The 18,096-nt window shown below is 40.1% G+C and overlaps 1 protein-coding gene across 4 annotated transcripts in view; it reads right to left on the minus strand.

The window, feature by feature from the left end:
• The window catches only part of NR5A2 (nuclear receptor subfamily 5 group A member 2), a 318,062-nt gene that overhangs the window by 130,881 nt on the left and 169,085 nt on the right, over window positions 1-18,096 (minus strand). The gene's annotated exons all lie outside the window — the stretch shown is intronic.

Here is an 18,096-nt window from a genome sequence, read left to right on the forward strand (position 1 = left end):
TAAATTCTGACTGTTTGCAACTGCGGAAGATTTTTTTATATATACGTACACCACTTTGGGGGTCAGTAAATTATTATCGTCTCCTAAAATGGGTTTGCAACTACACAAGCAATCGCTATTTGGAATGAGGGTATTAGAAGAGACCCTTACAAATAGCAATTCGTTAGGAGATGTATCAATGTTGTGCCACCGAAATTTGGTCACAAAACATTGACAATGTACTGACTTCCGAGCTGGGGTAAACAGCCCTTCACAATGAGAAGGGATCCCCAGGGGACCTCTTCCTCTTTGTGAATTTAAAAAACATCCCCTTGCCGCTGGGTGCAGTCACTCACTGAAGTCGCCTGCAAGGGGATCTATCTCCCCTCTTGAAAGTGTAGGTGGGTGCTACCTGCACTGTGAAACACAGACCAGCTTTGAAGCATCCACTCGGTATTTGACTTGAATGCCTTGCCCTCAGGGCAGCGTAGGCTCATGGCTTCCCCGAGTGCAGCACATTCACCCTAATAAGATAGGACACACTTTCACTGTTTGCACCCGGTGCACCTGTTTTAAGGTGCTCTGTGTCGCAAACAGGGAAAATACGCCCTTATTGTAACATGGGCCCTGGTGTTACCAGCTGGGCATGAGCTTGAATACTGATAGGGCTAATTCAGCTTGTTATCCTTCCACAGCCAATACATTAAAATTTAGTAATAGAGATGTGCAAAGTTCTAAAGTCCAGCAACTTCTCAATTATTTTTTTTAACGAGGTGTGCAAAGCCTGTGAAGACTGGAAAAAAGAGGGCAGCGTCAGCATCTGTTTACATTAGCGGAAAACAACAGTTCACGGTGTCAGAAAGTACAGTGGTTAACCGCTGCCACTTAGCGGCAGTCCCAGGTCACAGCTTCAACACCCAACAAACATCCCTTGCTTCAAACATTGCAACTACTGCCCTTCTCGTCCCATGCCACATCAAACCACCATCCTCTGCCCACCTTAGAGCCCATTGGCCACATCCCACTCCAACAACCTATGAAAAGTCACAGAGCTGCAGCCATCCAACACACCCAAAACCCCAACTCTTGCCCCAGCACCACAACTGGCTTGTAAATGGTGACACCAAGCCACACAATGCCACGTCCTCCATTGCAGCACATTCTGGGACTGCGAAACAATGTTTTTGTGCAAGCCTGTTGGTGGGGTCGCATCTTTGACTTTTAAAAAAGTTATCCAGCATTGTTGATGCAAAATTTGTAAATTTGTAATAGTTCACAGGTGAAAGTTTCACATTCACTGACCTTTAGTAATAGAAACACCAAGTGCTTGTAAATGACAAATATATGATATTAAGCATTATACAGAAAGAAAAAACAAACATTTTGTTATAAAAAGAAAGTTTGACATTGTCTCTAGGGAGATCACCTCACTCCATATCACTACAGGCACTATCACCAGCCCTGTACCCTTCACCTGTAAATCGTTTATTTTCAGGTGTGTTCGTTTAATTAGGTCGATGGAAGAAAAATAAAACCCCATCACCTAGAATATATTAGGCAATCACACAAAAGCCCAGGACTGGAAACATCTATAATGGTTTGGAGGGTGATGGTCACCCTAAATGTGGGTGAAAGATTCATCCGAATCTTCAATTTAGCATTTATGAAGGAACAGGATTAAAACCACTATAGAGGAGAAAAATAAAAAAGTAAAGATAGAATGTGTGATTCAAATATATTTCAAACTATCCTGTTGCTATGACTGCCATTAAACGAACAAAACTGTCCTCCGCAACAGTATAGACGAATGTCTAGGCAGCAGGGAAGATCCTCACATCCTGCCTTCATCTGGCAGCTTGCACATAGTTCATGTAGCCTTTTATCCCTTATCAAAGCAGCAAATGGAACAGCTGACCTTCCCGCACGCTGGCACTCTCTCCTGCTCCCTCTGCAGCCTGCCAGCTAGGCCCTAAATCTCTCCTTTTAACAAGTCCTCTGGCTTCCTTCCTCCAGCTGCAGCATCTCTCAACTCACTAGTCCCTCCCCTAAAATACTCTAAATCGGACAAGATGTCAGTGTGGAAAGAGAAAGAGTGCTGAAACTAGAGCAATGTCTGGTGTGCCTTTCTAAAAGGGGGAGGGGTCAGATTGCGTACATTTTGCATTGGTGCAAATATACAGTGCATACTCTTAAACACCATTTTTGGTGCTTGTGTAGTGGAGGATAGCACATAGATATTCTGAAGCAGTCCATACGGTGTAAACACATTTTCGCCCTGACAAATTATCTAGAACACAGATTGTGAAGCAAGTGTACAAACTTTCGCAACCCTTTTGCTTGTAACTCATTTTATACGCTTAGTTAAAATAATAGCTTGTTTTTATCTTGCACTTCATACCTCACTGTCCTCTCTAAGATCTGTAAATAAAAGTGTTACTATTGCCACTTCTGATAGGTCTTAAATTGCTGACCTCAGCAGCATGGAAGATTGAGTGGGTGTTGCCAGCATTCAAGTTTTTGATCTACAGTTAATTCGATAAAATAGTGAACATTTCACTCACTGCGCCCACAACGAAAGAATCTGGTCCAGGAACAAAATATGTTTTAGAAATAATGAAGCTGACTGAATAATTCATGGAAATTTGGGAAAATTCAAGAATTTTCATGAATATCGCATGCTGTGACACACAATTACATTACACCTATCATTTGAACCTACAACACACCTATATCACACCCCTGGGGTCAGGGTACATTCACCCTTAACCCTTATGTCACTTTCAATTTAAATTTTCATGAATTATTCGTGACCCATGAAATAAAATGGCAGTTGCAACTTTCTAGTCAGGATGCGATCAGTCAATTGCAACCCTTCTTTTTACACTTGTATTCACAAAACTTCACAAATTTCATGAATTACTCGAGATTCGAGGCCAGAGATATATACAGTGATTTGCCCTTAAATATCACCTAAACTACTGAATGGATTTACGCAAATAACAAGAAGCACAATCTGCGTACCGGCAGATAGCTTTCTGACAAATTTGGTGGAATTTTGTCCAGTGGTGTGGGCTTGTACATGTGTTTACAGGTCTTATGCGAATTAACATGGGAAAAGCAACATTTTTTTAGCCCTCTTTTTCTCAGCCCACATTTGAAGGATCACTCTGAAACTTCCTGGGTGCAACAAGAATCACTGGGCTACTTTTGTTCGAAACTTTTGTGAAGATTCGTCAAACGGTGTCAAAGATATAGGCAAGTCAAAAAACGTTTTTTCTATGGAAACATGGTCCTAACTGCAACTACCTAGTGGCGACTGCAAACACACACACAAACATATATGGGCTTTGGATCAGTCAATCTTCCTCAATTGATCTGTTAAATTATCATTCAATTTTTTGCACCCTCTGAATCAGGAAGAAAATGCCACCCATTCAATGACCAAGAGACATCCCAAGACATTAATACGTAAGTCCCTTGTGTATTCATAGCCAATGTACACACAGCAGGAGAGAAAATGAAAAAAACAAACACATAGAACAACTAAAAGAAAACAATACCCAACAATAACACATCGACCAGGGCAAGGTCTCGAACTACCTCATGTCCAAATGTGTAAAGCCTGCTATATCTATTGAGGGGTGCGTGGTGTGCTAGCTCGCTTGATACAAAATGGCCTGGATAATCTGTGACATGAGAGGGGCAATCAAAGATTTGCAAGATAGAAGCAATGGGACTAAGCAGCAACAACTGAGTGCAACCAAGTGCAGAAAGAAGAGACAAACACCCAGGGAAGGATCACCCCAACCCACCTACCCACAACAGCAGTCCAGAGCAGAATAAACCTGTAATGCAAGTTCCAGTGCCAATGGTGGTCATTGTCCGGCAATAACTGCAAATACGACTTAGGCTATGTAGTTCACTAATAACCAGATCCCCAGCTTGTACACAGTGCCAAGTAGCTGAATTAACCCCCTGTAGAAAGAGAGAAGCAATAGCTAAATGAAATCATCTGCACTTTGATGGAAACTATTTGGAAGGCTCTCGGAGTTAGAGAAACCAGAAGATAACAACGAGCATACTTCACCACAAAACACATGCACTCTCATGGAGTACTTCCCTAAAAGTGAGCAATAGACTCATATAGGTCAGCCAATCAACAATATAGAAATTAAGTTATGATCCCGGGAGGGACAAACACAAGAAGAGGAAGGCAAGCCATCAAATAAGAAACAAGCAGATGCGAGTGACAGTAGAACCAAACAATTTTAAGTAATGGGCACGCTGTAAGCCAACTGTAAGTTTTTGGGAAGCCCACAAACAATGTTTGACAGGTAAGCAAGACTTAAAAGTAGTTGCTCTTGTCTCAGAGCACCCTGTTCCAGCCTGCCTGGAGTCTGTCCCCAGCCCATCTTGCCATACCCTTCTTTACAACCCTACATTGCCTCACATCTGATTGCTGGCTCTAAGCAATGGGCTATCAGTTTCCAGCTATTGTTGTGAGTTTTCTGCTGGGCCATGCGTAGTTTGCAAAAATTGAAACACTCCAGCTACTAGAAGCACCTCAAACGTTTCTCATTTTTGGGAACACTTTTAAATGTGTACAGCTCTAATACATGCATCTCAGCATATGTAGGTTTGCATATGTGTTCGTGACTGAAGTGTGGAAGAGGGCCTGACCAAGGGAAGCAAGGTAATAAATGTGTGTGTGGCCATATGTGCAAGTGCGCTTATGCAACTGTGTGCGTGTGCATAGCTATCATCTCTTCCCATAGTATGAGTGCGTGCTTCAGCAATCATGGTTGATAATCCAACCTTGTGAAAGGTATTACACTTTCCCATTTTCCCACTGCATTTAGCGTTTTATAATTGACACACTATGTTACATGTTGAAAAAGAAAAATAATGGAACAGTCAGAAGGAGCAAGGGGCATTTGTGTTTGTGTGCGAAAGTATGCTTGTATGTTGGTGTCTCTGGATACTCCTGGAAGTGGGTTTCTGTATGGAGAGTTTGCTAAGTAGTTTGAGCTGCATGATTTAGGTACAAGTGAGCTTATGTCTGGTCATCATATCTATTGTGTGCGGTCTGTGTATTTACATGTGCTTAATACAAGCACTATTTACGTGTGCTGGATTTATAAAACGTGCATTGTTTGTTCATGTATGGGTTTCTGGCTGTGTACCTTGGCCTTCTCTTTTTGTGTCCTGGCTGTCACGTGTGTAATGTGTAGGATGCAATGCGTGCATGTGCACCTATGTGGTATGTGTATGTGTACGTTTCCTGTCCTAAAAGCAAGTGATTGTTACAGAGGTACAGGTGTGTCATCTTGTGCTTTGGCCAAAATGTTGTATGTTTATTTGATATTCCTGAAGTGCTCATAACATAATAAAAGCAATCTTACTGTAAAAAAGAGGCTGGCTGTGGAGTAAACAGTGGCCCGGTGACAGCTGCAGCGTAAACATCGATGATGACATGGCAGGCAGCACCCTGGCACTCTGCATTCCTCCACACATTTACAGCTAGGCTGGGCCGCCCTGGTGCATGGACCTTGTGCCCATGCAATACGTTTGAATCTACAAACAGTTTTACAGTGGGTGTTTTTTTTCCCATGTGAACAGTGGTTGCCTTTTAGCTTTTTCAGTACCACTGACTCTCTGCAGCCCGCACGCTGTGCGACGACACCTTGTTAAAATAAAGATGTGCGTGGGTACACACAGAAAACACGTAGGCCCATATTTATACTTTTTTGCGCTGCATTTGCGCCAATTATATTTTGTAAGTTTGCGCCAGTTTTGTGTAAAAAAATGCCAAAAATGCGGCGCAAAAAAAGGATAAATATGGGCCGTATTCTCTAAACTCTAATTTGCTTTCTCCAAAACACTTTGGCCTATATTTATACTTTTTTAGCGCTGCATTTGCGTTATTTTTTTACGCAAAAGCGGCACAAACTTACAAAATACAATTGTAAGTTTGTGCCGCTTTTGCATCAAAAAATGACGCAAATGAAGCACTAAAAAAGTATAAACATAGGCCTTTATGTAGAACTTTTGTGCATACATTTCTTAATGTGCAGTGGAGAATGGCAATCATTTACATTAGCCATAAAAGGAAGAAAAAGCTGAGAACGCATTGCAAGGAATAAAACCTGCAACCTACAAATACCATGCAGCACAGATCTCAGCAGCTCATGCTTAATTCGCTAAACTGCTTTGGCAACTACATAGGGGTTTTGCAAACAGGTGGTGTCATCCATCCATCCATCGAGTTAGACCAGAGGTCTCCAAACTATTTAATGCCGCGCCCCCCCAGTTGAAAAATAAAAATCATTGGTCCCCCCTCAGAATTTTTCACAATTATTTTATAAACATGGCAATGTTTAAATATGTCTAAACCTATTTAAACATTGCAGTTAGGTACTGTTACCTTTTTAAAACTGCAATAACATCCTCATGCTTAAAATAAAGGCCTGTTATCTGTATAATATTTATTTTGGCCAGAATCTGGGGCCCCCCCTGGGATCGCTTCAGGCCCCCCTAGGGGGGCCCACCCCCCCAGTTTGAAGTCCTCTGAGTTAGACTTAGAAAGAGATATAAGGTTGTAGCTAGTCATTCATAGATATTTATATGTAGCTGGAGAAATAGAAATAGATAGGTATATGTAGCTGTATACCGGGCCAGTGGAATTATGCGATTTTGCAGCCACAGTATTTTCGCCCTTTGGTGACCATGGCTTTGTCCAGGTTGCCATACAATCAAGCATCTGCTGCATAAACTGCAGTGATTGTAAAAAAAAAATGTAGCTCAAACCGATCCAAAGTTACTGATAATGTAACAACACGTGTTGTGGAAGGCCTTTCAAAAAAGGTTGGCCGGTCATGTTTTTTTTGCCTATTTCTGCAATTGGGTGCCAGACTGGTGTTAATGAGGTGAAACGTCTGCCCAGATAGTGTTACCATGTGTAAAAACTACAAAATTATGAGGTAATGCTATCACAAAATGTGGCACATTAGGCCGCATAATTTGCATTTTCTTGCTGCATAATTTAGTAAACTGCTGCATAATTTGGTCCCTGTACATAATTCCAGTGGTCCTTGCCATTTATAAAACGGATACATATTTAGTTAAGGCTTGGCAGGGATGTGTATACAGTTGTGGGCCATTTTTTAAGACTTCAGTAACAGACAATAAAGGCAATCCGTTAATGCATACAGACTAATAATTTTACTATTCTTTTTAATTTACATAGTAATGAAAATGTATGAATGCATCTGTGTGTTTAAGTGCATCTGCAGGTATGTAGTTGTAATTAGATACACTTGTATGTGTATATGTAGCCATATTAGCACACTGATAAACGCGTGGTTAATTGATTCTTGACATTAGTTGTCTTAGAACAAAGACGTGTCAAGTGATGTATGGATACACAGATCTGTCTTTCACCCCGCCACTTGCCGCCTGGTTCAAAAGAACAACTGAAATAGCACCGACAAGCCCCCCGACCGCCTGCCACACGGCCGGCGCGCGCCGCGGCACGCGAGAGGTTGGAGAGCTCAGCACAATTTTTATGTGCGGGAGCAGGCCCAAGGAAAACTCAGACGCCATAGCCAATTGGAGACAGCAGATCATCTATCAGCGGACAAATGCAGGAACTCTAGAATGTCTACCCTCAAATGAAATAATATATCTTTGAAAGCCAATGCCCGTTGGAGGCCTGAGGCCCATACATCAAGGCTGAGAGGCTGCTGGATGCGCTCGAGGTCCATTAACCTTCCACCTGTTTCCCCCTGTCCTTCAGGATGGGACCCTGCCCTTGGTCCCTCTGCCTCCGCCTTTTCATCTCCCGCACTGCGAGGAGATGTAAAGTGAAGGGCCCCGGTGAAATAATTCAAAGGCAATGGACCAGGGCTGTGGTGACAAATCTCCGCCACTGGCTGGGTGACTTATGCAGGCCGTTTGTCACACGTGAGCCAGGCGACCTCTGTGACATAACACGGGAAATGCAAGCGGGGTTCAGAGAGGAGGTGTGCGACTCGGGCTTTAATGAGCGCTATACTGCAGCCTCTAAGGGCAGCTTCCTTGGCAAGCAGCTTGGGTGTGCTGATAAAAAGAGATTCCCTGTTTAGATCAATTCAGCAACAGCTCACTGTTAACTTTTCAAACGTGTTCCACTGCCGCCACATGGTAGCGAGGAACGCATGACCCCTCTTACAAGCAAGGAATATGGCCCTTTGGTCGCTGTTTTGGTGGTTAAATACAGCAATTATCAGTGTTCAATGGGCGCCCTACAACGCCGGGCCGCGGTGCCACTGCACCTGCTGCACCAATGGTAGCCACGCCCTTGCACCACGTCGTTTCTTATGCTCCAGCCTGAACATCCACCCCGTCCTCCTGCTCCATCTCAACCTCTAAAAGTTTCTACCTCATTTTTTCTCCCACTCGATCCCTGCTCACCCTCTCCAGCGTCCCCCACACCCTTAACCTCTTCCCTCCATCTGCTTTCACATTCAACCTTTCTCCTGCTCCCTTCCAACCCCCGTTTTACCCTCATTTTCTCTCCCACTCCCCACTCAACTTTCCATTCGTTCTCCACCCAACCTCTTTCTCACACCTCTTCTCACCAAGTACTCTCCTCCTCGCCCTTTCTCCTGCTCCCCCAGTCCCTTTACACTCCACTCATCCACGCCTTAACGCCCCTGCTTTCTACGACCTGACTGTGTTTTTCTAGATTTCACCATGTGCTATTGAAAGTAGAAATCCTTGTACCTCTGTGATGTTCTATCTACAGTTACTGTAAGAGGTTTGAATCTCAACACATGAATCAAAATGACTCCGGATAAAGGCACTGGAATAAACACAAATTTGATTTTATTCCAGTACAAGAACAGGAAATTATTGATACATGGATCATGGAACAAATAATATATTTTTTTCAAATTCTAAGCTGAATTTGACCTTCGAATATGATGTGCACCACATTAATGCATAAAAACGTAACCAGCTGGAAGGGGCAATCGTTTTTTCTTAGATATAGGTTTGGGTTTCCGTCAGAGAATCGGTGATCCCTTTAAAACATTATTCTCTAATTATATGCAATGCACAGTAAAATCAATTTATCATTCAAGTACACAGAACGTTTCGCCAGCTAATTAGTTCATTATTTGCTCTCCACCACTCAGTGCATATATTGCATACTGAATTCCAAAATGAAGTTCATTGGAAATCATTATGGTTTTCTAAAACGAAATAAAAACATTGAATTTAATAAAAACAAGTCAGTTTTCACTGGGATTTCCTGATGACAGTCGTGTTAGTGCTTCATTTCACCTGGCAACTCCATCACTAGTGGAAAAAGTCTCATTAGTTCAAAATGTCTCATTTCAAGAGATGTGCTGATAGGGTGAATACTATCCAACAAGTAAGCTCAAGGCATGTACAATATTTGCAATACAATATTTGTGATAGTTGAGGGCCGCATAGATGTGACTATGTACATAACCAGGTGATATTTACAAAGTAGGGTTTATTACACCACACAATGAAAATTGCTTCAAAAATCTCAGGAGGATGAAATGCTGAGTTGGCCCCTTCAAGTTATTAAGCAAGTTATGAACCTGTGATCTACATTTTATGGACGGATCTTCTCAACAGGTGAACTAACCCACCAGACTATCATCTCAGCTGTGAAAAGCTCTGTTAGAGTTTTTGAATGCAGTCTATAAATTAAGCATGTAGAAAATAGTTCCCTTGTACAGTATGCTATGTGATTTTTTTCAAACAATAAGATTCATCATGCATGTAACTGTTAGCCTCAAACACTCTATTTGCACATGAATGTCATATAGCATGCTATGTATTACTATTGTTTAGTAAGGGGGTGGGACACGATTCATGACAGAGGAAGCCATGAGTGTTCCCTTTCCCTCCCTCCACAATGGTAATAAATAGCATATTACTCTCTGCATCTGCATACATGGTTTATGCCATTATGGTTTGTCATGTGCAGTAGGTATACGCAAGTGTATAAAATCAGAGCATGATACATAGGGTTAATTGAAAACATTAAGCTAAAATCACATTGATTAGACCTCGTGACTATTAGCAGAGTTGCCTTTCTTTGTCAAATTATAGTAACCTGCATTCTCTGTGTCAATATGCATCCTTTTCTCTTGTCAGTTAGGCTGCATTGCTATAATCAACTGAAATTAGACCTTTGCACTGCCGTAATAAATCTGTGAATGGTATTTTAATGTGCACTTGTTCCAAATAATATGTGTGGTTAGTCAGCAGAAACATTTTACTAGCATGGCATAAACACTTTTATTGTCTTTCCACCACCCTGCTCCGCCTTAAATGATCGATGATCGATATTCTATGTATTGGAAAATGCCTACTGTACTTGCAGTAAAGTGGAAGGTCAGGGATCTGAAATAATTCTATCCATTCCTTAATTCAGTGCCCAAAATATTTGCACTATGTGATGGTCAAAAGGCTTGCATCTGGCATCGACTGATTTCATGTGTTGGAATGTACAGTCTACTTGTAAAGGTACAAAAAATGTAGGAGTTTTATCAGTGATCGGCAACGCAGAAAGCACCTTCAAACCACACCAGTGTCTGAATGTGTGCTGTAGATTCAGGTGTGCTTGGGCAAAATTTAAATTACACTCATATCATTTTGTGAGTTTTAAATTACACTTCTCAGGAGAAATTCCCCAAATTACGCCATTACGCCATTTCTTGCAATCAAGTGCCATTCGAGGTAAAATTAACAGCCAAATTCGCAGTTCACCAGACAAATTTACTGCAAACACAAGGCACAAAGAAACACAAGTGTTTTTTGTTCGCCAGACTTTTGCTTTGTTGCACCTCGTATCAAAAAATGATGCAAGTGCACTTTTTGCACTGAAGTATAGTGCAAAATAACAGACTTGCATTTTGTTTAATTTTGCTGAAGTTTTGCATAGTTTCATGAATGAAAATGATGCAAATTTTGCACACCCCTAGATTCAGTCCAGTCTTTGAGAGAGTGATGGGGGGTGCCATGGTGCATAGCCTAGTTGCAACAAATCATAGCTGGCCTGGCCTTTCTAGGGGGTTGGTGACCCCTTGGGCGGTGAACCTAAGAGGGCCAATAACATTTCCCCTCCCAAGGTTTCCCTACACACGGATGGTGCAAAATGCAGACCATTGCATATGTCATTCTTTTCAACCCCTCCTCGAATGTGCCTTGCACAAGCCCACATTCTGATTACGTGTAAGGCAACCAGAGATTTTCACAATTTGCACAAGGTGCTTCCACAAAAATGAGGAAAAATCCAATTTTAATACTTCAGTAAGTGATCTTCTCCAGCTTCTTGGTTAAAGAGGAGAAGCTGCAAGTCCACCTTTGCAATGTCTACAGGTGAAGGTTCACAGAACTGGCACAAATGGAGTAATTTGTCTGATTCCCACCAACAGAACAGGGCATACACTTCCTGAGATAGTTGGCAATATGTCCACTGACAGAGAAGTACCACCTAATCACACAACTGCAATCATGCAGCAATGCAGCTAAATCAAATGCTTCATACCAAAAGCCACTGCAGAATTGGACTAAACTTTGAAAGCTTGCCAAAGCTGTATTATTTTATTCTAATCGGCTGGTAAATGGAGATCAGGATAAACAAATTACATTATTTTGTCATTCTTGCAGATCAAAAATAAAAACAAATACTCTTCTGCTCTAATTAGCCTTATTCCGATTGAAATCTGCGCTGCCTATAGCAGGTACACTTATTCAACGAGTCCTTTTACTGCAGAGTTTAACATCTTTTGTACACCTAAACTTCTTCTGGTGATTGGTGTTTGGTTGTCAGATTTTTTAATCTCCTTCCCAAATCTTCTGAAGAGGTTCAGGCTGGCCCACTGATTTATAGTGATCTACCAATCACAATGTATTTACTACCATATTGTACTTTTCAAATAAGCTGTCTGCGGGAAATACAACCATGCCTAAATAACTCATCAGTAGAATTAAATATTTAATAGTAAACCTCTGTTTAGACTTGTTAAAGTGTAATTTGCATATTTTGCAAAGATAATTTATATTCCCATTATCGTTGATAGTATATTTAAGGAGAATTTGTTGCAAAGTGGATTTATTTTCTTTACAAGCCAATTAATTGCATCTAATGTAGCAACACTTAGCAATGGTTAACATTTTTTAGAGGTCTAAAAGTTGAAAAATCAGGACTTTATTTACTGACAACTAAAAGAATTAAAACATCACAAATTAAAGTGTGTTGAATAATTTTATGCCTCATTCCACATATTTTAATTTCGTTTTACAAATTCATGAAGCAGAATTTGTAACTGGCAACTCTTAAATCTTTTCCAGGCTGCTCATGTCTTAGCTCTAAAAATAAAAGCGACATCAACATTAAGTCCTCCCGTTTCACACTACCTCCGTGAACCATTGTATATATTTTTTAGTTCCACCCTTAGTCACACAACAGTCAAACATTCCAGTTAATCTCTGACATTTCTTATATTAAAAATGACTTTTCGCTCTTCTGGGCCGGTGTCCATTCAGGCATGAATCACCCCTCAATGATCTTTTCCAAACCCAAACAATTTAATTTGGTAAAATTGCCATTTCCTATCAACAGTGACAACAAATTACATTGTTCGATGAACATCTGTTTCCGACAGCCAGACTGACGTTTCAGGTCAGTTTTTTATATGATTCATTTACTCCTCTTCAATTGCTATGAAATCAAGAATACGAAAGTGAGTGTGGTGGTCATCTCTATGACTGAGGCTAAGGAAAAGTACATCATTGTGCCTGGAAGTAATGTATGTTTTGATAATTCAGGAGTGCTTCCTTCAGTCATGACACAATGAGCAGAACCAATTCTATTAACAACTCTGTACTTTTAAATAAAAAATGTATTTCAGCTTTTCAGCGCATTGAGTATCCATCTATAAAAATCATCATCCCTCAAATAATCAAACTCTTTGGCTACGGTGGTGCACAACTCCAGCTTCTTAATATTTCCCACCTGCTCTATTATATTTAACACAACATGTATGGTTCCCTCGAGAAAGCCCTTAATATCGGAATCAGCAATGTTTGTTTTTAGTTTTGTGTCACTATGGTGATATCTGGTTATCCTAGGGAGGACTGTAGAGCAGAAAAAGCCAAGATAAAAAAGAAGTGAAGAATAAAATGTGTTTTGAAAGTTTTATAAATGATCAAAGTGTGTATAGAGAGCAAGATATAGGGCCATATGTATGAACACATTTTCCCATAGACATAGAATGGGTAAAAACCTTTGATACATCTGGACCATAGTAAATAACATTTGCAGATGTTCCCAAAAGGAACACATAATTGTGAGTCCTAGGAGATTGGTGTTAATGGGATAAATACTTTACTGAGAAGCAGGCAGTCTGAAAGTTTGATAGAAAATGTGCTTCCCATGCTCAGGAGTCCCATGTAGTTTAATCTATTGATGGCCTGAGCCTTGCAGTAGGGGGCAGAGGACCACCATCATTTTTCAGGTAAGTGGAAACCTGAAAGGAGGTTACACAGCAAAGGAGAAGAGAAAATACATCATCCATAATGTGCTGGAAAGCAGAATTCAAATGGGAGAGAAAGGACCACATGTATGAAGAAATCTGTTTGTGATTTCCTAATTGCGAATCTTTGGGATTCACAATTAGGAAATCGCAAGCAGCAATGTACTAATGTGTCTCAGACACATTTAGCGATTCCCAGTGGGTCGCAAATGGACCTGCCTCATCAATTCATGAGGTAGGTCTCAATTTGCGACCCACTGGAAATGGCCAAAAATCACAGGGATGGTGGCATTCTAGGGTCAGCAGACCACCATGCCTATGATTGATTTGGAAATAAAGCAATTTTTTTAAATGCAGCCCATTTTTTTTAAAGGAAAATGGGATATTTCAAAACAAAAATGAAAAGTTTTCTTTTAATTTTTTTAAAGAGTAGGCAGTGGTCCAAAGGACCCCTTCTCATTTGTAAATGGGTTACCACAAACTTGAAGTTGGTAGTAAACTGCAAATGTTTTGCATCTGCATTTCGGTGGCAAAACATTCATACATCCCCATGCAAGCTACTATCAGGAAGGAACACCCTTAACACGCCCTTTCCTAATACAGAATTGTAAACCTATTTTGCGATTCGGTAATAGATTACTGAATTTCAAAATATAGTTTGTACATCCCAAAATAGCTTTTAGCTGTCCCAAACAGCTGAATTCTGCGAATCAGACCATTTGTGACTGCCTGCTAAAAACCTATGTACATGTGGCCCAAACACTCTACCCTCATATACCTCACACTCCCCTTGGTGCTTAGCATAACATATTTCATTTGGCTTAAGTGTACAAGAGAAAACTGTGTTGGTGGGTCGGTCTGGCCTTCCAGAAAATTTTATCCACATGTATTGTGATACCAGTGGTGTGCAAGAATGTAGAATTAAATCAGGTTAGTCAAACTTGAAGTAGACCTCTGAATAAATTTAGGGTTTTCACTACTGCAACTCACATGGTTTGTAGATGGGTCAAACATGGGGACAGTTCAATATGGTATTAACTGTTAGCGTGTAGCACAAGTAGCAGGCTTCAAAGGAAAATGAGTGAATTTGGACTATATTGCAGGATGTGTAAAAGGTGACTGGTTATTGGAAAAGTCAAGGGAACATTACATTGAAAGACATATAATTGAAAAATACTTGTTTACTAGCCGGATGCTAAAGAAAGTGTTGGCAAGCACTCCAAGGCAGGTGCCAAGGGTCTACTAGTAAGTGAATGCAATGATTGGCAGTAAGCACAATATGTGGATTCAAAGTTTTATTTTATGGCGACAAATAAGGTTCCATATGAGGGTGAAAATACCCAAAAGAGGATCAGAAAAACAATGAGGCAATGGAGAAACTAGCCCTTTATGGAATTGTTTACCATTAGAGAGTCAACTGATATTATTATACGTGGCAGAGATGGTGCCCCTTACTATGAAAGGGTGAATGGCTGGAAATCATTGACAGGACTATGGAGATTTGCACTCTAGAAGATTTGTCAGATATGTGGCAGCAGCCACTTTTGAGTGTAGGAGTAAATTATGCATTGATATTGGTAGCAGTGGCAGATTCACCTGCCCCAGTCTTCGTGATGTGCTTGCCCTGGAAGGATGAAAGAGGTTTAGACATTTGTTCATCTACGCCTGGATGAAAATTATCTTTGGTCTTCACCAGAGGATTTCAAGATAGATATGGCACTCTATGTGGTCTCATGCGTCACTCAGAAGATGGGCATCATACTAAGCCCATCTACCAATGTATTTTAGTAGTAAAGGCAAGGGTAAAAGTGTGTCCGTTAGTCAAAGGAGAGGTTTGATAACGTTTTGAGTTATTCAAGCTGCTGCACATGGAAGGTATTTGCATACATAGAAGCAAAGCTCAAAGGATGAAGGGTGAAAAATGGCTAAATAATTACAAGACACACAGGCAATAAATAATTTGACATTACATTTTTTTTATTTGTTCATATATTTATTGTAGGTAGAAACACTTGAATGTTGTGAGATCATGTTTTGCAGGTAGGGTGCAATAGTTAGGCATCTGTTTTCAGAAGATGGGAGAATAACCTGAGAGGAAACCTCATGAATGTATGGCTACAATGTATAGACCCGGCCACCCCCAGCCTCCCATTCCTCTATTGTTGTGCTGAAACCCAGCAAGCCGCGAGTGCTGTGGTTCCTATCCTTTCCTTTGTTTTTTTCTAGGGAATTGCTGAGTTTTGCCCAATGTAATGTCTGTGTCATCCACAGCCATCACTGTTTGATGGAATGAACGATTTGAAGAGTAATTTACAAAAATAATTTCTAGTGCACCTCTCAAGTACTCTTCTTGTCCTTTCTCTTGTCCTGTTGACTCTCAAAATTAACCTCATTAACAGTCCTTCAAAAGCAATCTCTCCTTCTGCTCGTACTATTTTAACAATCGTTCTCCCCGGGTCAACTTTATCACTACCCTCACATGTGTATCTCTCCTCTAACAATCTCTTCAAATGATTTCATTACTTCTTCTCTTCTCCTTACTCACTTAACACAATCAACAATGTCATTTTCTACCCTTTGATAAGCTACATGTGTACAGCGATCTTTTCCCTTGAGCCACAAGACACCGTAGATGCCTATCCACTAACTCACCTACCAACCACACAATAGCCTGCCAGTTTCAAATGAAAACTGCAACATCTACATAACAATGTATATCTTCTAATAGTCACACCCAGCTTTTAAGTGACTATTTAAGATGCAGGTTTCCAAAGTTCTCCCACAAGCACTGGGAACATGCCACATTCTTAGTGCAAACAGTGATCATGATTTGGTTCCCATTTCAATCCACTGTGTGTAAATGTATCAAATGAGGATATTGTGAAAATGTCCCACAACCCTGTCACTAGTCACGAACCTTCGATATCCCTGGCATAAGAGAAAGTACATATCTTTTGTATCTAGAGGCAAAGGAGTCAAGGTATGCTTATACTGTTCTGGGGAAATATATTTTAGTAGCAGAACTTCTTGGAATTCATTTACTTTAAAATGCCCAATTGGTCAATGGGTGATGGCTCCATACTAAGTCTTCTGGAAATCCACCTAACATAAATACACTTTATTTATTTAATTACTTTTATGTGTGTAATTATTTATTTGTTGTTGATTTATTTATTTTAGGCAGATTTTCAAACAGTTACAATAAGTGATTAGATTAGATAACACAGAATTTGGTAGCACAGATCCTTGCTTTAAGCATAAAGATACTATCCTACTATCAAAATCAATTCTTTTTGATATAACATTTGAACTGTAGTCAGTCCTGAACCTTGCCCAAACAAATTTTAGACTTCTTCCATATTCAATTTTCTTCAGTGCAGCTTGTCCAAATAGAAAGACTTCATGCATTTTTCATACCATGATATAGGTCATGTTGAAATGTGACTCTTTCTCCATGAGCAATGATTAAGCAAACCACCAATGTGCCAAAGAACACTAATCCATAGCTATATATTTCCTTTAAGTGTCACCTTATGGATTTAAGCTCGGACTCAAATATCTCCCTAACATTTCAAAGATAGAATTTCACTTCTCCTTTAAATCAGGGCAAGCGGCAAACATATGTACTCTCACTACAGAGCTGTGACTTCCATAAGACACCTTTGAACTTGCTTTTCAATATGCAACCATGTTTGTATTTTCCCAGGAGTTATATAAAAATCAAAATGATTTTTGTAGTGCTGGAGTCACCATTCAGATATACTTGTGACAATGTACTTCGTTCTAATAGAATGTGCCATACAGCAGCTTCTATGTGAACGTTAGCTCACCCAGACCACTTGTTCATCCATCACTCCTGATCATCTGGCACTGTTTTCCATAAAGGTTTATATTGTGTTGACCATAGGAGCTTGTAAAGAAAAGTTGGCGTCATGGGGGGATTTAATGAAAAATGGAATTTGAGATAATATAGTGATGGATCTGTGAATACTTAGAAAATTTCAACTAGGGTATTTTTAATTCTTTCAGGAGTTCCACATTTGTTGTTTAAATACATAATTATTGAAAAGCTATTAGGCAACTGCAGTTCACTAGTCAAGTCACAACCCCATATATAGGATATAACTAGAGAATCCACATTGATATAATCCCCCGATGTTATTAGGTATGAATTAAGACCTCAAGATATCCTTCTAAATTCTGATGTGTCTTTACAGTGTTATAAAGGAAAGGATACAGATAAAATCTGGGCCGTTGGAAAATGAAAGGAAAATTTATAAGTTGCATAAAAGAAAACTACACATTGAAACAAAAAGGAGAGTTGTGGTTCAATATATGAACCAGTATTGAGCCCCATCAAGCCCATAAATATTGCTCAACATTAAGTAGTAGCCATCCACTTCCATCAAATAGTGGTAGAAGGAAGCTTACAGTGCTGATTTGGGCATAACTTTTTCCCCATGTAAATGAGAAATCTGTAAAGTTAATTTGGTTTTGGAATCCATAAGGAACATAAATTCTCAGAGGTCGAAAGAAACACAGAACTTTGGGTAGAATA

Source organism: Pleurodeles waltl, chromosome 4_2, assembly GCF_031143425.1.
Source record: "Pleurodeles waltl isolate 20211129_DDA chromosome 4_2, aPleWal1.hap1.20221129, whole genome shotgun sequence".
Lineage (NCBI taxonomy): Eukaryota > Metazoa > Chordata > Amphibia > Caudata > Salamandridae > Pleurodeles > Pleurodeles waltl.